A 21,156-nucleotide genomic window follows, 5' to 3' on the forward strand; every position below is an offset into this window, starting at 1 on the left:
CAACTGAGCTGGACACTGTAGAAATATCTTCCTTGTATATTTTATTTAAAAATGTTTTTTACTGCTCCGTTATATAGCTCATCATCGGATGCAGTAAGTAAATTCTTGGGAAGATTGTTTTGAAATTTTCAGCAACATGTCTTAGAGCTTTACATCTTTGATTTAGTTAAGCGATCAGTATGTCCATGTAACCAAAAACATTCATTTTGAAGTGGTACTCTGGATCCGGAAACCTTTCATCTGTAGTACATAATTCATCAACATTTTTTTTTACCTTTCTGATGCGTTTGTGCTGAAACTTTGGCTCAACACCACATTTATTCGAGAGCTTCTCAGCTGCTTCTTTTACTTGTTCATAGCTGTCTCTCATTTGCGTTAGAGAGTCAACCAGAGTCCTTCAGCAAATGAATTGCTTTGTCCAGCATCATCTCCTGACTTTGCAATGCCTTAGGAAGTTCATTTATTGTTTCTAGTAATTTTGTTTGTGTGGCAACCAGGAATATAAACTCAAATTTTTCTATTTTCTTCAGTAGGCTACCTGTAGCATCTCATTCACTATGACTTTCACTAAGAAGACTTAGTTTGAGAGCTCTTATACAACATCTAAATAGCAATAAATGATAATAATGAGTCATGTCGCGATGACCATCGAGTTGGACATAATCGTTTTAGTGTTACTTTCCCAATAGCTTCTGAGACACAAGCTAATTCTTTCATTTTATACTGCGGCCAAAGAAATTTTAAAGCTCTACTATGATGATCATCTTATTATCATTTATATTTTCACTGTTTCTATTACCTAAACATATTTACAAGTATATTACCAAATCAATCTCTTAATTAAGACATTATGGGGCCCCCCACAATCACAGTGGACCCTAGTGCATTGTCCCTCCTGCACCCCAAGTAGTTAAGCCACTGATCCTTCATTCAGACTCGAAAGGCGACTATGATTATCTTCAGTTGATAAGACAAATCAATTCAAAGTGTGAAGCAAAGCAACAGCATCTTTGTTTACTAGTCTATTTTGTGATCAAGCAGTCACAAGTCAAAGACAACTCTTAAATGTGTCAATGCATTTTCAGAAAATCCATGTAGCATAGCAAGGACGAGATAATGTACTTTGAAGATATAGAGAAGAGGCGATGGCATGGAGGTGCTAGCTGTCTTCCTAGGTTAGGTCGCACCCGAAATCGATCTCATTCCCAGGATGGCTGCGATGAATCTTGCTGAATCCTTCCCGGTCCTCATCACGGTCAGTATGGGTTGTCTTGTGCGCAAAGCATTTTACACAAGTTTATGTGTACTCGCCGTGGACGGTAGAATTTTACCTATAACATTACCCGCCTTCATTGTGTGCTCACTGAGACCAAACTAATGTTTTGACCCATTCTTCGTATCCAGTTAGTAACCCGTTCAGCCCGTTCTACTCAAAGCATAGTACACAACACTTATTTTGCTAAGAGTTCATTCCAACAGCTTCAGCTGCTCTATACTATTGCCCAGAGGTTATAAACAAAGCTCTAACCTAGATATTCATAATACTATGTGACTTCCATGGTATTGTTGGCTATATTAATCCTAGTTTTAGTTCATACATGTAGTAGTAGTTTATATCAATATTTTGCATGTTGTGTTTTGTTTTCCACCACAAATTATAGGTTGTAAAATCTGTTTTGATGGGATTGTCTAATACCAATTTGGTACAATTTATAATCTGAATTTTGTAGTGAAAAATTCCATTTCTTGTCAAGTATAGTATAATTGTAAAGAAAAAAGAAAACTTTTTACAATACTGTGTATATTTACAAAGATCCAAGGCATGCCCCCCAACTGTACTTTTTTTAATACCACAGCTTGCGATTGAGAAGGCAAACTTTATTGTTTACTCTGGTTTCCCCCTTAACTTTGATTTTCCCATTTAACTGCCTTAACCGGTCCTTTTAATTGATAAAGGGAGAAACCTTCAGAGCAATAGGCCACCCACTGAAGTCACTTATTGGCGAAGGAGAGTGTGTGCCATTCAGCACAATGAGGGAGGAGCGCGGTATGCCAGAGTCTGTGTCTCCAGATCATAGCAAAGTGTTTGTCCATCACCTACGAAAAGAAGCACCCCCGTCTCCAAACATATGTCTCGTCGAGGTAGGTTTTAGGTAGGTAGTATATACAATACAATGTAGGCACAGGGCTTGTGTAATATACGGTATACAATTCTAAGTCTTAGGGTGCTTATCACCCTTGGGCAAACCTTCTACTACAACCCTAATTAATGTATTGATTGCCTTGGTTTATGTATCGATAGAGTGGCTTGATCCTTATATACCTGTTTAAAGAATTGTTGTTCCTACACAATATCTAAGTCTCTTCGCTTTTGCGAAAGACTTTTTTTTGTTTCTCCTTACGACTGTCATTCGTAAGTATTTCTGGTCCTCCCATCTCCTTGTGATATCTTAGTAGAGTGGTTCTTCTTAACTAAAGGAGAGGATTCAAACAGATAAGTTGAACAGATATAAACAACTTTTTTTATTCTGTAACTCCATACTAAGAGATGCAGATCGGTCGGGAGACCGATATGTTTGAATGCTGGCACGGAACTGCCATTCTAGAGCATCACGTCGATAGCGGAACATTAGCTATCTCAGCGATTCATATTAAAACATACGTAGTCCGCCGGCTCGGAAGTTTACAAGTTTCCGGCGCTAGGTAACAGGTCAACCGCTTCCCATGGAAGTTGTTGTGCAAAGTTATCATTAATATAAAATGCTGACAATGTACAGAGCTAAATCAGGCTACTGCAGACAGCGCATAGCGTAATCTAGATCTGCGTTGGTCACGTAGGACCCTCCTAATGCCATGACCTCAGGTCATGGGTTTTTATTTACAGATACTGTAACATTAAATAATGTATTATTACAAATATACAAACCCACGGTCCTTTACATGGATGGAACTGCTTACGGCGAAGCTGGAACGCGGCTGTCAAAACGCTCGAGCAAGGTAGTTAGGGAGTAACTACCGTGCGGTAGGAGGCGGCGAGACGCACCTTCCCGGATGTAAAGTAAACATACATTCCACTTTGCTCTCTGCCGTTATGTGATGAAGAAAAGTTTTCTGAAATATATTTTGAATATACTAAATTTGATATTTTAATTACAAATCCACGACTTGTGAAAGCCTTGCAGACTGGCTTCCCCAGTGTGAGTGTGTCCCGGGTCAGCAGCCAAGGATGTAAACATTTGCCCCCATCACATCCTTTCTTGATAAGGGCGTGATTTTATATTTGTTATGATATGCTGCTCCTACCGCTTGCGCAGTCAGAGAGTTTGCCGGGAGGAAAACTTCGGAGTCTTCGCCCTTAGTTTTCTCTCCCCATATTCTTTCATTCTCTTTCATCCTCTTCTGCTCACTTGTCGAACGAGGAGGGGGTGGGGGCTGGCCTGGTGGTTGGCTATTGGGGGTGGTATTCTCAGGGGTCTCCGCTGCTTTGGAGGGCAGTTCCCTTCAGAATGAGAGGAGTCTCCTTTTAGTAATTTTAATTTAATTTCTTCTTCAGGTTGACAGTGTAGCTTTAGTCTAGGACACAGCAGAAGATGGTTGGATATCTCACTGTTGGTTATCCTAACCTTCTGAGTGTAGTACCTGTGACACTAGTATGCCGTGGCACTGCCTCGTGCATGTGTGTGTGTGTATAGTTCCCCTGCTGTGCCATCTGTTAGATTGCTACTGTTGCCCTGACGACCAGTCGTTGGGCAGCTTCTGCTGTGCCTCTGCCTCTGCTATTGACGTTTTTAAATCAACATCCTGTAGAAAAAACTCTTCTGTGAAAGAAACATCATCCTCCACTGCCCGTCCCTTTTTTTCTGAGGCTCGAGTTGGTACCAGGAAACCAGATAGGCCCCCTTCGGCCAAAGAAAACGAAGGCTGTCTTTTCCCCCCTGAAGAAGTCCTTCTGCAGGATTTCTAAGGGCCTGCCTCCTCGATCTCTCATCAGCTCTTCCCAACCTGCAGGCTCGGGAACTGATTCAAATGCCCCTAGGTTTTGTGTTTCAGAAGCTGTGGGAGCGCAAGCCTTGGTTTGTATTCCCGTCATCAGTTCTAGAGGTTCTGCCTCTAAACTGGTGCTGTGTCGGGCGCTTGTGTTTCTAAACAAATCGTGGAGCATCCCAAGTTGCTGACAGAGATTCCTCTCCCCATCCCAGTTCAGGCACAGGCCAAGACATTCACGTGTCTATCTTACCAGCACTACCACTCTTTTGCATTCTCTTATGGGGTCCCGCGTTTTGGGTGCTTGCGAAGCGCTTTGATTCTTTGAAATCACAACCACTCGGAATGAAAGAGAGAGGTAATTTCCGATGATTGTCTTTACGAGATTTGGGAGTCTCGTCGAGTGCTGGAATTCCTTAGAATTTCTGGTGTTTGGATTCCTTGGAATCGTGAGCACTCGGAAGTTGATAAAAGACTGCTCTTGAATATTGTTTTTATGAGATTCAGAAGTCTCACCGAGCGCTTGAATTTCTTAGAACTTTGAGGGTTCGACAAGTGCTCAGATTTTTTTAATGGTGAGCGCTCAGCAGGTGCATTATCGACTGACCAGGATTTTATGGAATCTGGGGTGTTTTTCAATCACTATGGGGGAGTTCGTTCTCCAGTCTTGTTTAGCCACAGAATGAAGAAGTGTCTCGACACTTGGGCGTTTTGACACTAGCAGCACTTTTTTAAGTGCTTGGTCAGGTACCATCCTTGTGTCTTGGACCTTAGGGTCCGAGCACATAGGATAGCAGACATAGAATCCCTCTGAACTTTCTTCAAGAGGGGTTTCGACCCCGAAGGAGACTAGTGCATAGGAGAGGAAAGTGATAGTTCTTAGCAGACTATTACCACCCATAGTCGTGTTAAGGTTATCTGCTTAGCTCACTCGATTCGGTTCGAGCTGCTTGGACCAGCTGAATCGAGTGCTCAGCTCTGTCAGAGTAAACTTTCTGCTCTCATCGGGTTGATGCTTTGCCATGGCATAAGCACCCTCCTTTCCTGTGCTGCAGTCATCACAAGTTTGTGATCACCCTCAATCTACCCCTTCTGCTGGTTCTTCTAGCAGGACAGGTAGGAATGACCTTTCCCCTTACCTGTTCTCTTGATCCTCTTGGTTGTTCTGAGAGGCACAAGGCGGACAGAGAGATTTCTGATTAGTTTGCTCTTTTTTGGAATTTGGCTACAAGGGTTAGTAACTTAAGATCAATCCTCGGATCATCTTGTCATACACTCAAGTAGTCCAGAAAAGTTTCATTGGGTCCTGTCAGATCTCCCTTCTAGGGGAGAAAATTGGGAGTCATGCCTTTGGGAAACTCAAGAGTTTTTCCTTGGGATACGAATACCCTCGATTTTCATTTGGCAGAGATCTTTGTGTTGATTTGTCAGCACAATGATCTCTGGAATAGGACTGCAACTCCCTCCTGTGAATACCTTCACTGCTCGAGGCCCTTGTTCTTCCAGGAGAGACAAGGGTTTTTGTAGGGGTGTCGCATTCCTTGTTTGTGAGGAGTTCATTCAGAATTTTAGAACACCCAATCAAGCTCTCTTCTCTGTTGCTGCGAAGGAAGCAATTTTTCTTTACCTTGAAGGGGGTCCTGTGCTGACTGCAGATGGTTCTATCTCTGCTTCATCTGGACTTGGTTCTGTTGCTGTTTTCCTTGTTGTGAACAATGTTCCTCTCGCAACAAGAGGACACCACAATGGTGTCTCTCCAGGCAGTCTCCTGACAGGATCTGTGATCCTTTACTCTCTGCAAGGCTTAACTTCCTTGAATGCATCATTCTTGAAGGAATTCTATCTGATAGAGACTGTCCCAATTTGGAGTGGCTCTTCTACCCAACACCAGACAGCAACCTGAGGGCTATTCTGGTGCTAATTGAAGAAGGACTTTGTCCTTACCCTTTCTTTACCACAGATTGTTTTGGGGTACACAGAGTACCACCATTCAAGACTATTGCATAGTACCGGGTCCATAAAGGTGGTATGCATGTACTACCAACCTTCCACTTCTCAGTTCCAGACCTCTTATGATTTGGTAATTCGGTTTTGAAGGGTTGGAAGCAAAAACGAGCAGTATTGGAGGGCTCGGGAAGGTGGTAGACACTGCCAGCATATTATGAAGCAAACAAACATTATCGTCGACTACCTAGATTCAGACATTTTGATATATACTGTGAATACAGTATATATGCACACATACATTCATATACATAGATGATAAAAAGTCTAGTATTGAACAAAATTGTAATCTCTCTCTGAAATAGATGAAAAAGTTACATGGCAACACTCACTCGTGGCGTCGAGTGTGGCGACTTGAGTGGAAGGGAAGTTAGGGTACATCATTTCACCTTACGCTTCTGGGCAGTAATCATCGAATGCATTATATGCTCTGATGCTGTTTACTACAATTATAAGTGAAAAAAGGATGTAACCAAGAAACCATGTTGGTTTTTTTTAGAAATAAAAGCGTGAAAAGTAAAAATCTTCTACACAAGTATAAAACCACTTGTATTTTTTTCTGTGGTGCTCTTTGGTCTTCTTTCTCTAGAGATACTTCAGAAAAAATTATGTGAAGAGGAATGATTATACTGGCCACATAACGTATGACCCATTTACTTTATTTATTAAATTACTGAAAAAAATAGGTTTGGTAGCAAACGCAATGTTTGTTTGGTCAAGCTTCTCGGTAAAGATTCATAAGTCCCAAGTCGTCTTGACCCAGAGGAACAGTCCTTTACATGGTTATGCCTCTCTCTCTTCAGAGAATAGACCGATACTGCGGTAGTCAAGTGTTGTGACAGGGTGACTGCCTTGTCCCTTGGGTATTGGTCAAGACCTTTGGGTTATCATAACCATTTGACTCAACCTTATGGTCAGGCCAGACTTTCTTCAGTCCTCTAAGAAGTCCCAGGCTTCGAAGGACGATTGCGGAAACACCCAGCCTTCTGTTTCTCTTCTAGGAAGAGGGCAGAAGGAAAGATTACGCTAGTAACGGGTGTTCATCTTTTGCTGGTATCTCGATGAAGGGTTGCTTGTCGAGTCTCTGGACTTAAACAGCAACATAACCGAGGCCTGGTAAGATGATATCATTCAAGAAGTATCTGTTTCCTTCCAGGCGTCAGTCACCTTCCATTTAACTTCCACTTCTCCTGTGTTCCCGTTTCGGGAAAAGCCAGTTTGGCTAAGAGCTAATCGTCTTCAGTGTCTTTTTGTCGCCATAGAAGTCTACCTTCAGGATAACTTTTCCTTTGCTCTCTTCATTAGAGAATGAAGGTGGTCTGCTAACAGCCTTTAATCTTTTCCTGTCTCGAATAATGAGGAGGGAATTAGGGTGGTGCTTGATCAACAGGAACCTTTTGAATATACTTGTATATTCTCTTCGCGACATATGTCTGGTAACAGATGCACTGACTTGAGTAATATGTGCATACCTGTAGGATGGTTGTCTTAAAGTGTGTGACTGAGGTGATAACTACCTTCTCATTAACATCCTGAAACTCAAGGCAACCTTTTGGGCCCCCTAAGAGGTTTGGGATTTGATTTTGAGACACCCAGTGGTGCTGTTGAGTAACAACATCACAGTATTGGCATTTATCACCAAAGAAGAGGGTTTCATTTCCCTCCTATTTTGGTTAACACGCAGGTACTCTAATTTTATGTACTGCACTCAATAGCTCTATCAGCCAGACATATTTCCACATGAAATACACTGGCTGGGTACTTGGCTTCTGGATTTGAGTGATGGGCAGAGCGTTGCTTTCTTCAGAGAGAGATTTTTAGTCGTAGTACGGTTTCTCCTCAATCGAGGTTTAACTACTGAGAGCAACCTTTCTGTCTTACCATTGAACAGACTCAGGCCGTATTTTTAAACTACCACCTTCCCTGTTCGATGAAGAGCCTGCTCGTGAAATCCCCTCGTGGAGCAGTATTTTAAAAACATAGGAGCAAGGTCTAAAGGAGAAGCGCTTTCATGAGGAGGGACTGTGCGGGGACGGTTGGTGCGCCGGAGGTGGTAAACAAACATTTCATTTGGAGCGAAAGGCAGCTATTCTTCTAAACATGCACTTTATGCCCATATATATATATAATATATATATATATATATATATATATATATATATATATATATATATATATATATATATATATATATATATATATCAGACAGAATTCCTTCAAGAATGATGCATTCAAGGAAGTTAAGTCTTGCAGAGAGTAAAGGATCACAGATCCTGTCAGGAGACTGCCTGGAGAGACACCATTGTGATGTCCTCTTGTTGCGAGAGGAACATTGTTCGCAACAAGGTCAGAATAGCGAGTTGTTTCTCTCCCATTCAGTTGTGAAGACATAGGTCCACATTCGGCCTCGTCTTTCACAGGAAGTAGTTTGTTTTTCTCCCCAGTCGAGCTACTGATGAGAAACTTCTCTCTGCCTAGCCATCACAGGGACCTCTGGTCTCTAGATGACATTTGGCTTTCATTTAGGGTTCCTATCTCGAGCTTTTCACACGTCCTTGAAAGAATCATCAGACAGATGTTGTCTCTCAAGACTACATATCGTCTTACTCTTACATTGGCGAAAAGGAAAGATGATTTGCATGGACCTTCCTTAATATCACCCTTCAGAAGGTGGCTGTTGATATCTCGACTCCGTCTGAGATGTCGTAATGAACTCCGAATCATTCAGCATCTGTTGCCAGGTTTTGAATCTTTCATGATCCCTTGTACCTTGTACTTTTAAACTGATGATTCAGATCAATCATTACTTTGTTGTGTAGGGTGCTACCGGTACTTTCCTTGAAGGCTCACTAAACTGGATATTGGTGACTTTTCTCTAGTATGTACTGTCTCACCCAAGAGAGAGATAAATGTCTAAAGGCATGTCCACACTAGGAAACATTGTTTGCAAACAGTCTTTAAACTGTTTGCAAACACTTTTCACCGTATATTTGTTTCCCATCCAGAATGGAAACATTTAGTGTTGTGTGTGATATGTATATAAACACTTGTATTGTGATATAATTATATATATATATCTATATATATATATATATCTATATATATATATATATATACATACATACATTAGTCAATGTATATATATATATGTATATATATATATATATATATATATATATATATATATATATATATTATATATATATATATATAAGTGTATAAATAAAGGTTTTTGCCACGAAGGAAAAATTTAAAAGCGAGATAGCCAAGTACTTTCGGTCCTGTTCGGACCCTTTACTGAGTTTACTCAGTAAAGGGTCCGAACAGGACCGAAAGTAACTTGCTATCTCGCTTTTTAATTTTCTTCCTTCGTGGCAAAAAACCTTTATTTATACATAGCATCATGTTTTATATACTTCGTGATCAAGTTATTCATATATATGTATGTATGTATGTATGTATAAGTGTATAGATGTATCTATTTTCTATTCCCCCAGAAGTAAGTCAGCATGATACACTCCTTTTTTCTAGAAACTTCCTTACCCATCACTTTCTTTCTCTTATCCCTCCTCAAGTGCATTAAAATAGCCAAGTAGAATACAGAGGCTACTGCACCGACAAGCATCTTGACAACAACTGTGGTCTGAACAGACCTTCAGGCTACGTTCACACAGGGCGTTTTCAGCTGAGTGGTGGATTGTTCAATGTTAGCTTATGGAATCGTTCACACGTAAGACAGCGGCATATTGTGGCGGTTCGGTAACGAGATTCCCCTCGGCAACGCAGCGTTGCCGGACGTGTCGAGATACATACGAGTGAATGGCATCGTTCACACGAAGTGGTGAACCGCCCGTTTTGAAGACAGCAGGCCCCATCATTGCCTGTGTGTCTGCCAATGAGAAAAGAGATTGTGCCTTACCATAGCAACCCTGGCCACCTGACCTGGTCCCCGTGACTCCAGACACACACATATTGCATTGTTTGTCAGTGTCAAGTGTTAACTATGGAGCAGGGATCATTTTGATACGATTTATTCATAAGTGAAATTGAAAAGCGCCCAAAGGTAATATGTCTATCATGTAAAACTGGGTGTACCCAAAGCCGTCTTTGGTGCTGTTTGTGCCGATTCAGTCAACAGCCTAAAGCAAGATTTATTTTTTCTTCCACATCCATTTCTGACACTGGATGTCACCAATAAAGAAAATAAAATATACATATACCTCTTGCACACACACACACACACACACACATATATATATATTATGGCGTTACCGCGCGTTGGCCGCCGCTGTCAAAAACATTTCGTGTGAATTATTACAGCGTTAAACGAGCGGTGGACACCACGGTTAAAAACGCCCTGTGTGAACCTAGTCTAAGGACACTTCTTCCCTTGGGCTTCTTGAGACGATAGGAAGGATGTACTACTGGCAAGAAAAGTGAAGGTACAGTTTTTCATTAGCTTTCGTTCATCAAATTTCCCAGTTGTATTTGTTTTTTACTGAAAAGACAATCTCTCTAAATTTACTCTAGAATATGAAAATACATTGCAAATTATATCATATAAGTTAAAACTGCAAAACAAAACCTTTCAGATACTTAAAAACACGATATATGTCCGAAGTAATTGGAATTTCTCAGATAAATTCGTTCATAGAGATGTGGTAGATAGATTGTAGTACTATGTATCACGAGTATCACGACGACAATATTCACTCGTTTTCCTTCATGAACGGGTATATTATTGTGGTGAATGTAATTATTTTAGTTTCTACAAATCTATGTTTTTATTCCAAAGCGTTTAAAGTTAGCTGACGTCAATGGCAGTCAATGTTGCGACGGCTAAGGTAGGTTGAGCAAATCTAGTTGCATCCGCAAGAGCGTTTTCTATGATGTGAGGAGGAGCCCTAGAACTTCGAGCGTGAAAACGCAAGTCACTGGATACTGGCTAACGTAACGGATTTCACACTTTGAGTCCTTTGACCGACGTTGACATGGATCGAATGCTAGTTGCTGCTTACAAAGCTATTGTCTTTAAAAATAAATGTTTATAAAGGTTAAAGTACCATGTCAGCTCAAAGATTTTCTGGTTATTCTCCTATTACAAAGCAGTTCGTAGTTAGCCTACACGACTTCATTGCTTTGCCGCGAGGCTAAAAAGATCTCCCAACACATTATCATTTTTTCCACGATATAAAACTTTAATTGTCCGTGTTTGTGGTAATAAATGTTTTTACTTTACACAGCTTTTTTTTCGTGAATGATTTATGGATTAAAACCGATTTTCAAAAGTACAGATTATATCACGAAAGCACGTCTTTTTACAATGTTTGAATGTTACGGCAACTGTCGAATGAAATTAAGATTAGGGTATAAATTCCTTTGAATACTGTGGTCTTTCAAATTTTATCTAGCATGTGCAGCACGATCTTGACAGCCATATCACTGTTTCCCAGCTATCTGTGCACCGAAACTCCGATCTTTCTTCTGCCTTTTCCCGTCGCAAGTCCGTCACCAATACTATAATTCCCCTCTCGCTCTCTCTCTCTCCACTTCTAAAAACATGCTGTAAGATATATATCACCACTCAATCTCCCAAAGAAAATATCATGAAATTAAATAGTTATAAATAGGCCTATGCTTTCACGTAAGCAGATTTTGCTCTCATTCTCTCTCCCCCCACTTTTTAAACACATTTGAAAAAATATTATCACTCAATTCTCAAAGTAAATATAATGAATTAAGTATCTATAGATAGGCCTATGCTTGCTCGCTCTCCTCTTCCAAGTTTCTTTCCCCCTTTCCAATCTCTCTCTCTCTCCACTTTTGAAACACATTTGAAAAAAATATTATCACTCAATCTCTCAAAGTAAATATAATGAATCAAGTATTTCCATCGATAGACCTATATGCTTGCGCGCTCTCTCTCTCTCTCGCCATATTTCATTCTTTATTGTATTGTTCCTCACGATTTCCACAAGTACTGCCCAAATTTTAAATAATTTTCTCTCATTTTTTAAGATCCGTCTTCTATTACGCATGAATTTTACGTCAGTTTAGTGTAAAACATTACTTATAAGTAAGGTCTCACAGTAGGTTTTAAAAAATGATGACCAATATTCTACTCTGCAACTGGTGATGAACGTCACCTGTACAACCTGCTCGAGAACTCACAAAGTCAATGGTTTGGTCCATTCCTCGCATTCCGAAGAATATGTCGGACTGGAAGGTAGACACGGTCTCATCAGGACCACATTTATATTTTTCTGCCTGTGGGTCTTTGCCCACAAGTCCTTGGAACCTTTTTTCCTTGGACCTGTGGTGGCTGCTCAACAAGTTTTTTTACCCGACTCCTTTAAGAGGACAGATCATCATGTGCGGTTCTAGAGGTAAGAATTCGAGAGTGACTGTCCTCTCCTTCTCCCACATCCTTCTACTTCTCTTTCTTTGGGCTGAGAATAGTACTCGAACATTTACTTGCTGGGCTGGCATCTGAAGTGGTAAGTCTACACATCGAGCTTCCTTTCTATTTTTCTTATTGGAATCATTGGAGCAATCCTGCTCCTTCCTCTAGCAAGGGAGGAAGGAGAGACTAGGCATAAGGTAAACCCTTCTCTGATCTTTGCCTCAATGCCTAAGACTCTTAATATTCTTCCCAGCCTTTTTTTGTATGAGTTACGATTCCTCACTCATTCCAGGAGTCTGACTCTTGATCTCGCAGTTCTTATACTCTGATTAATTTGTCAGCGGAAGGGCATTCTTCCTCGCTCTTTTAACCAGGAGGAGTAGAGGAATAGCCCAGGTGTGCAGAACTCCAGTCAGTTCAGGAGACTTACTCCCCTCCAACCTGAGCGTCTTCCTAATGTAAAGGACCGAGGGTTTGTATATTGTGTAGACACAAATCACAATTTTTAAAAGTAAATTGTATTTTTCCTAACTATACAAAACCTGACGTCCTTAACATTTTAGGCCCACCTCATGCCACCCCTCAATCTGAAATCTGGGATGAAAAGCAAAGTGGAATGTTTACAACCAGGCAGGCGGGTCTCTATGCCTACTGGATGATAGTTACTGCCTAAACCACCTTGTTCAAGAGTTTTAAATGGTGTGTTCCAGCTTCGCTACAAGCAATTCTAATAGAAAGAACCACAGGTTTGTATAGTTAATAAAAATATAATTTACTTTAAAAAATTGTGTTATTAACCATGGCCAGGTCCAAAGGTTATATGGGTCATGGTGTTTGTGATCCTGGTTAATGTATTCAATTAACCAGGTATACATCAAAGGTCAGCAAAATAGGTGGGTCCTAATGACATGAATTTTTGGCTGTTTAATGTACCCAGTTATCATGGTTTGTTTTGTATTGAGTAAGACTGGTTAAGTCGAAGGTCGGTGCAGTTCGTGGTTGAAATAATGGATTTTTATATACTGTTACATAGGGCCAAAGTAAAAACAATGACCTTAAACCTGCAACTGTAGTTATATAAATGACAAAGTTCTAGCAACCACAGTGGTTGTATAAATGACAAGGACCTAGCAACAACAGTAGTTGTATAAATGTCAAGGACCTAGCAACCACAATAGTTGTATAAATGACAAGGACCCAACAACCACAATAATTGTATAAATGACAAGGACCCAGTGGTTGTACGAGTATAAATGAGAAGGACCTAACAACTGCAGTAGTTGTATAAATGTCAAGGACCTAGCAACCAATTATAAATGACAAGGACCTAGCAACTGCAGTGTCTGTATAAATGACTAAGGACCTAGCAACCACAGTATGTAGTTGTATAAATGACAAGGAAATGACTAAGGACCTAGCAACCACAGTATGTAGTTGTAAATGACTAAGGACCTAGCAACCTAGGGACGACAGTAGTTGTATAGATGACAGTGACCTAGCAGCCACAGTAGTTGTATAAATGACAAGGACCTAGCAACCACAATGGCTGTATAAAAAAACAAAACCTTATGGTCACAGTTTGGAATATTTAATATTTAAGTGATGTTACTGATGATTTTATTAACAGTGGCCATATGATTAAAACATTATGTAAACAAAACATTCTCTCTCGACAGTACAAAGCCATTTTCCAAGCAATGGATTCGTCAACTAAACTGGCTTTCCTGGAACTTGGGATGAATGGATCAAGCCTAGGAAAGTTACAGATCCGTCTGCTACAGGATGCTGGGGCATCAAAGCAATTCTGCCTACTTTGCTCTGCTGAGGTTTGGTCCTTCTTACGCAAATACAAGGCTCCTCGATGTGTGGGAAAATGACCTGGAGAAGGAGTATGTCACTGTGGTGACTACGAGATGAACACTGGCCTGGGAGGAAGAGCTTAATTGTGTCAGGACTTGTGACCAAGAGGAGTACAAGGGCCATGGCTTGCTGGAACTGGAAGTGTTTGGTTTTCTTCTCTGAAAAGAGTTGCAGGACAGTTTTGTATTCTCACCAAAAACAACCGATATGGTGCTCATGTGCTCCATCTTTTGGCATGGTTGAAGGAAGGCTTGAATATCTTGATTAATGCTATAAAGTTATGTAGCTGCATAAGAGACATATTCATTATTGACTGTGGAATGGTGTTGCCTTCCCATGGTGACAAATGCTCTGTTTTTTCGCTCTAAGAAAATAAATTGTATATAACTGGTTTCCTTTGTGTTTTTTGTATCTCATTTAAGTTATTCAGGTTGACAATGATATGTTGAATGCTACTTGAAAAAGTCATAAAAATGTTTAAGAAACAATTTCTACGGGAAGACCTGTTCTTGCATGGCTTACTTCCAAGAAACAATTCTTATCAAATACACAAGGTACTGTACTTCTTCTTAACAAGAGAATGGCACTAAGGTCACTTCATGTCACAGAAGCAACTGTAAGAATAAAAGAAAAATGCTCTGCTTTAGTATTATAAACTATGGACAGATTGAGCCATGAAGGTTGTGGTTGTACATCATGCAAGATTGAGCCATGAATGTTGTAGTTGTACATCATGCAAAGTTAATTTGAATTTTGGCTATATGTTGAAAATGAGGTTAACAACATTATTTACACAATATTAATTACCTGGAGTAAAGTTTGCTTGTGCCAAAGATTTAGGAAGGTAAATATGCAAAGTAAATACTACAAGCTTAATTCTAAGCTAGCATGGATGCAACTTGGTCCTACTTGTATGGACCTTTTCCTGGGTATCCGTCCATAGCTTTTCAAAAGACCTTTACTAATTTTTTCTTGCATGATCATAAACCATACTCACTGATCTCTTAAGTGTACCTAAAAATGCAATCATTGATTTCATAGTAAACCTGATAATTCAATTGTTTCCACAGTGTCCAAAAAATTATCCATTGATCCTCAAATTCAACTGAAAATGCATTCAGTGCACATGAAAAAAGTCACTGATTCTCTAATGTAGTACCTGAAAAGAACATTTACTTATATCATAATTACATGTAACTATAAAACACCATTGATCTATTAATCTGAAAAACACATTAAATCTTATGGTTTAGGTTGTGATTGGAAATAGCTCAAGGTCTACACAATGAATTGCCATGCTCTACCTTTCTTATATATACAGTACATTAGTTTGTTGTAGGGTTGCAGCTAGAAAAAAATGCCATCTCCAGCTTTCAGTACTTCATTTTTTACTTCAGAGATTCATCCACTACATGAGAATACTTTTGGTGCTTGTAAATTAGGTTTTATGAGTAAAGTAATAAGAATTCTTACAGCCATTTAAATTATTTAATTAACCCATTTGAAGGAAGGAATTTATAATTTGCCAAAAACTCCAACCTAAACAGTGCCTACAAGGGGACTTTCTTTGATGCACATAAAATTATTTATTGGGTCTTGCAAGCAAAGAAAAGGTTGTCTTTTGGGTAATAGTAATGAAGAAACTAAAAATATTCTTTCAACCTGACTTACCTTATTATTGTACTTTTTTTTATTAATGGTTGAAGCTTGCATAAAACTGGTTTTGATGTAGGAAAAACCTATTTTTGGTAGCTGCTGTTAGTCCTCAAAGGAGTTACACTTTCATGGTGCCCCCAGGACTCCATAAAATGGACCAACCAATTACAAAAAATTCTTTTATAGTTGGTCTTGGCCAGAATAGTGCTCGTTGGCAGTGACAAAAAATAAACGACTCAGGATAGGAGGGCTCCATCACCTGTCATACAATGATTACCTAGGCTCTATCACAGATGTGACAACAACATAAGTCGGTGCCATCTTCATTACACTTTTGGTCTGCCTAAGAGTTCACTAGTCCCCAGTTTATGATTCAGAAATCAGGTGTGACTATGGATTTTTTGCACCTACTTCACACAAGTCAAGCTAAGTAGGCAGTCCCCAGTATTTATGGCGCTTGTCTACTGCCGATTTTCAATTATCAGCACCATTAATAGAGTACTAGTGGCGGCGATACATAACCTATTAGAGGCGCCATTAACTGGATATCGATGCCGAAAAAAGATGCCTACTTAGTTTTAGGACCAGTGAAAGTTTGTTTATTAAAATTTAATGGGCAGGCTTATATTTGTTTAAATTTGGAGCCAGTAACGCCTCTTGCAAGCCGAGAAGTTAGGTGTATCACTATGCTATACTGCAGTTGCCATGCTGTTTCTTCTTGTTTAACACAGTGAGCATTTAGCATTAAGACAATAATATTTGACAATACGTATTGTTATTGAAACTTGTTATACAATGCTCTTTTAACACCGCCGAGGGATATTTGAAGTTGCTGAAAAGGTAAATTGGGGTAGCCTAATTTCTTGTTTACAAAACAGCCATGATTGTAGTTCCCAATTGTGCATGACTTGTAGAGCCTTTAAATAATTTGTTCCTTTTATAGAGCAATCATGTATGGAGGGGACCAGATAGGGTCCACCCAATCCCATCTGAAGTGTCGTGATCTTCTAGGGGTAGTGATATATGCTCGACTAATACATATACTGCCAGGCAGCGGTGATACAACTGCCTTAGCTCATCAGTTCATGCAGGCTTCCCTAATAGGGAATTAAAGCTTGCTGTACTTTCTATACTGCCTTGTTTCAATCAGTTCATGTTAGCTTCCCTGATAGGAAATTTCTGCTTGCTGTACTTTCTATACTTCCAGGCAGCGGTGATAAAACTTCCTTGGCCCCTCAGTTTATGCAGGCTTCCCTGATAAGAAAATTCTGCTTGCAGTAACTTTATTTTAGAGTACTGGAATGAAATAATGAAACAGTACCAAGGATGACCCCAAGAGAGAGTAACTCCTTTGAGGAGTTGCTGCCATCCATGTATTCCAAGAGGATTTCAGGTGCCCTGGATATGGAAAATTGGGTAAGATATGTAAAAATTTTCTCATTCTTTAAACTACCATGAGATTCAGGGCTTCTGCAACACGGTTTTTTTTTGGCAATAACTTTTTGTATCTATGCATTTCATAGATATAACGCTTATTCAGAATACACATTATATCTACACATAAATTTTGACTGTATTCTGCGTTACATAGGTTGAATAAATTTGGTACTTTATAATGTAAAAGTGACTTTTTTTTGAAGACGGGCCAACTTACTCAGAGATAAGGTTTCGAACGCACTCATTACGTAAATTATGACAGCATTTCTTCCCTCTTTCTTGATGGATGATTGGCTATACGTAACGAAGGCTACACCTCTGTCAACAATGAGAAAAATTTAAAATACAAGCAAAGGCAGTACACCTTTATGAACTCTGAATCCTCTCCACTGATAATTGTCATAATGAAACAAACCAACAAAACAAGTTAATAAATACAAAAAAAACTTCGATTATTAGTCTAACTCCCAAAATAAGTGTCCTAAGAAATTATAATCTACTTTATAGGTCACAATCAGATTGACAAGATTCAGAGGATAGTTGGTAATTTTTTAACAAAGACATAGTAGACAAGCTTGATTTGATAACTGCTATATCCAATGTCAAGCAATTTTTATTTATCGGCTATCTACCTATTTACTAAAATGGAAAAATAGACCGGTACCGTATTTTTTCTTTAAACCTTCACCAATAATTATCGTCTGAATGATGACTTCACGAGGTTCCACCCACTTTGGCCTCGTTATAATTAAGGATAACAATGAAGGCTACAGTAGTATTACTACGCTAGCACAGATACCCCACCCACATCTATGTATCGTTCCGCCATTCATAGTCTTTATATCCAACAATGGTCGTACAGACTAAAGAGAAGAAGAAAAATTATATCGGATGATCCGTTGGTCTGCTGGAGATTTTAGCATATATAACCTTGTAGTTTACTTGGATAAAAAAAAAAAATCTCATTTTAACGAAATTAGTTTATATAAAGACTGTTTACATACAATCTCTCTCTTTCTCTCTCTCTCTTGGTGGCATAGTGAATAGTTAATGGAAATATTCAAAATCCTGAATGACATAACAAGTATTATAATCACGTTACGCTAAATACAAATCAGGCCATAAACATTAGATTTAAACTAGAAGAAAACTGAATAATTACCTATTCAGGCTATAGTAGTATGGCCACGGGCTTTCTCTTGACTGTATAAAGTTGCAAGTCGTAAGACAAATGCAGTTTTTTGCAACCACGGGGACAATTCCAAATCCTGTTAGCCATTCTTGACTACTATGGGTTTCAGAGCCGATGGAATAAGGTGAATGGGTTTCTGTTTGGTGGATGGGGGGGGCGGGGCAACATTTCGTAAAACGATATTTACCTTTCTTACATAATGAATGTTTTTTTATTCTTGGCTCGCAATCATTGGCCATGGCGTCGGCTAGATCATTTTACTCTATGAAAATTAAAACTATCGGGTTTAGGTTATTGATAATGCTGACAAAATTTGTGTAGTTTTGTAAAAATATACATAGGTCCTGAATTTCATAGTAAATATAGAGGCTGCACAGTCTGCCAACGAAGAGATAGAATTCTCACAAAAAATCATAGGTCATGGGACAGGATAATATAAAAAACCTAATAGCCCAAAATGAAAATGAATCAGTTGTCCAGATTCCCCATTGAAATCAGAATGGATAATAAGAGACACCCTAATCACTCTCCGAGCTTAGACTGGTAACAATTGAGACCAGGTCAGACAAGAAAAGCTGAAATTGGAATGTAGTACGGGGGTCACCAAATATCTGCCCCTGAGAAAGGTACTTTTAACCCTTGCAAGACACCTCGGTGTGCATCCATTCACCAGATGGAAAATATCTCATTAATACAACTCTAGGAGCTTTTAAGTCCTGTGTGCACTCGTATGTACTACTCTAGGAGCTTTAAGTCCTGTGTGCACTCGTATGTCACCTCACTTTGACTCTTGATACGCTGTAGGATTTATTAAGAGGCAGCATGTCAGGGTTCACAGTTGTTTGTCCACCATACTGAATTAACGATGGCGGCCATTTTTGGATTGGTGCTAAAATAGCAACAGTTGCATAGTTCTACAATTGTAGGCATGCTATATCTTGTTTGAAAGGAAACTTTGATGCTGAATAAAATTCTATCAGAATTTAAGGCCTAAAATTAATCTACAAGAAAAAATGCAAAGCTTTCGACACATATATTGAATTACAAAATGGCATCCATTTTGGGTCCTGGCTTATATTACAGAAATAGAGTACAGGCAGTCCCTGGTTATCAGCGGGGGTTCTGTTCCCAGGGGTGTGTCGATAAGTGAAAACAGCATTGACCAAAACTTGGTGATTTATGGTGGCCATAATGGGGCTTATGGTGCCATTAACGGTTATCAGCGCCATAATCAGCCTTATGGCGCCTTAAGCACCCTTATGGCACCATAAGCATCCTCATGGCGCACCATAAGAACCCTAAGGTGCCGATAACCAGGAACTCAGCCTGTTATGGCGCCATTAATCTCCGATTTTATGACGCTAGACAAGCCCCATAAAACCGGATCACTGATAACCAGTGACTGCCTTAATACGGTAATGGTCACTTTGTAAGAAATTTGATATTATTTTAGAACTGAAGGGCTAACATGGGTTTCTAAAGACAAATTAGAAATTTTATGCTCTGTATTCCTGTGGTCTGATAATTTTTTTTGAAACATCAAAATATCAAAGTATTTTCTCATAACATTTAACTCCTATTTTTACAAAAATAACATGTAACTCCATTCGTATACTCCATCCCTAATAGTAATACAAATATTTAATGTGAATAAAGGTACATTTTGACAGGACATCTCCATATCAAACTGATGATGTTTGTATGATAACCCAGTGAGTGCTTGGATTGCAGGCAATATATACGAAATCTGAGTCCAAGGTCCTAACTGTAAGAATGGTGAAGGGAACACTTGAGGCTACTTAACGATATTGTTTACAAATCCGAGAGGGTACATGTGTGCTCTTGACAGAGGCAAGTTAAAACACTAACTACATAAACATTGTCTGAAACAGAAGGTAAATACAAGTATGTAAACAAAAACAAATTACTCCAATGGTCTTGTTGATACTAATCACCAGTGAGATAAGGCACTCAAAATAAACAAATAAACAAGCAGTTTAATACTCATACAATCTCTACACTCACCAAGTCGTGAACCGGAACTACACTTCTAGATTGACTGCCCCCAGATAATTAGGGTTCCTCAAAGTCAAGTTCCTCAATTTAATATATGTAGTGGTGTATTGCAGACACAAATATGTACATCAGTGTCTGGAGAGATGCAATGATAATGTTATTAAATCTCCCAACTTTGACAGCATCATTACCATGAAGCCTTATACGACTGTCTGCTTCCTCATGACAGCATGTAAGTAGTCGCTCAGCTCTGATTGATCCATTTATGATACTGAAACTTTGTTTCACCGTCTTTATGTGATCCACCCAAGAAGAGAGATTTGTCAGTAATGTTTTCCCTGACCCATTGAATGAAATCACGTTGAAATTCAACCTAGTTCTCCTAGAGGGCTCTAAACTTTTTCATCTCGACGGGTAAAGGCTGATCCAAATTAAATATGTACATCAGCTTTCTTTCGTCGATCATGCTGACTGCCTGTAATACTCCAATCCTTTTACAAATCAAATACAGTGTCAATGCTACTGCACGTTTTTGAATGGATTGAAACGAATTCCACAGATTTTGTGCAAAGTCTGTATGTTTTCAATTTTATCTGCTTCATTG

The 21,156-nt window shown here is 39.3% G+C and overlaps 1 long non-coding RNA gene across 1 annotated transcript; it reads left to right on the forward strand.

Moving 5' to 3' along the window:
• The first annotated feature begins 1,187 nt into the window (after positions 1–1,187).
• LOC135199811 (uncharacterized) lies at positions 1,188–14,242 on the forward strand. The gene is made up of 3 exons (XR_010311127.1): positions 1,188–1,255; positions 1,957–2,142; positions 14,068–14,242. It is a non-coding gene; the product is annotated as an uncharacterized LOC135199811 (long non-coding RNA).
• The last annotated feature ends 6,914 nt before the right edge of the window (positions 14,243–21,156 follow it).

Source organism: Macrobrachium nipponense, chromosome 26 (genome assembly GCF_015104395.2).
Source record: "Macrobrachium nipponense isolate FS-2020 chromosome 26, ASM1510439v2, whole genome shotgun sequence".
Taxonomy (NCBI): Eukaryota; Metazoa; Arthropoda; class Malacostraca; order Decapoda; family Palaemonidae; genus Macrobrachium; species Macrobrachium nipponense.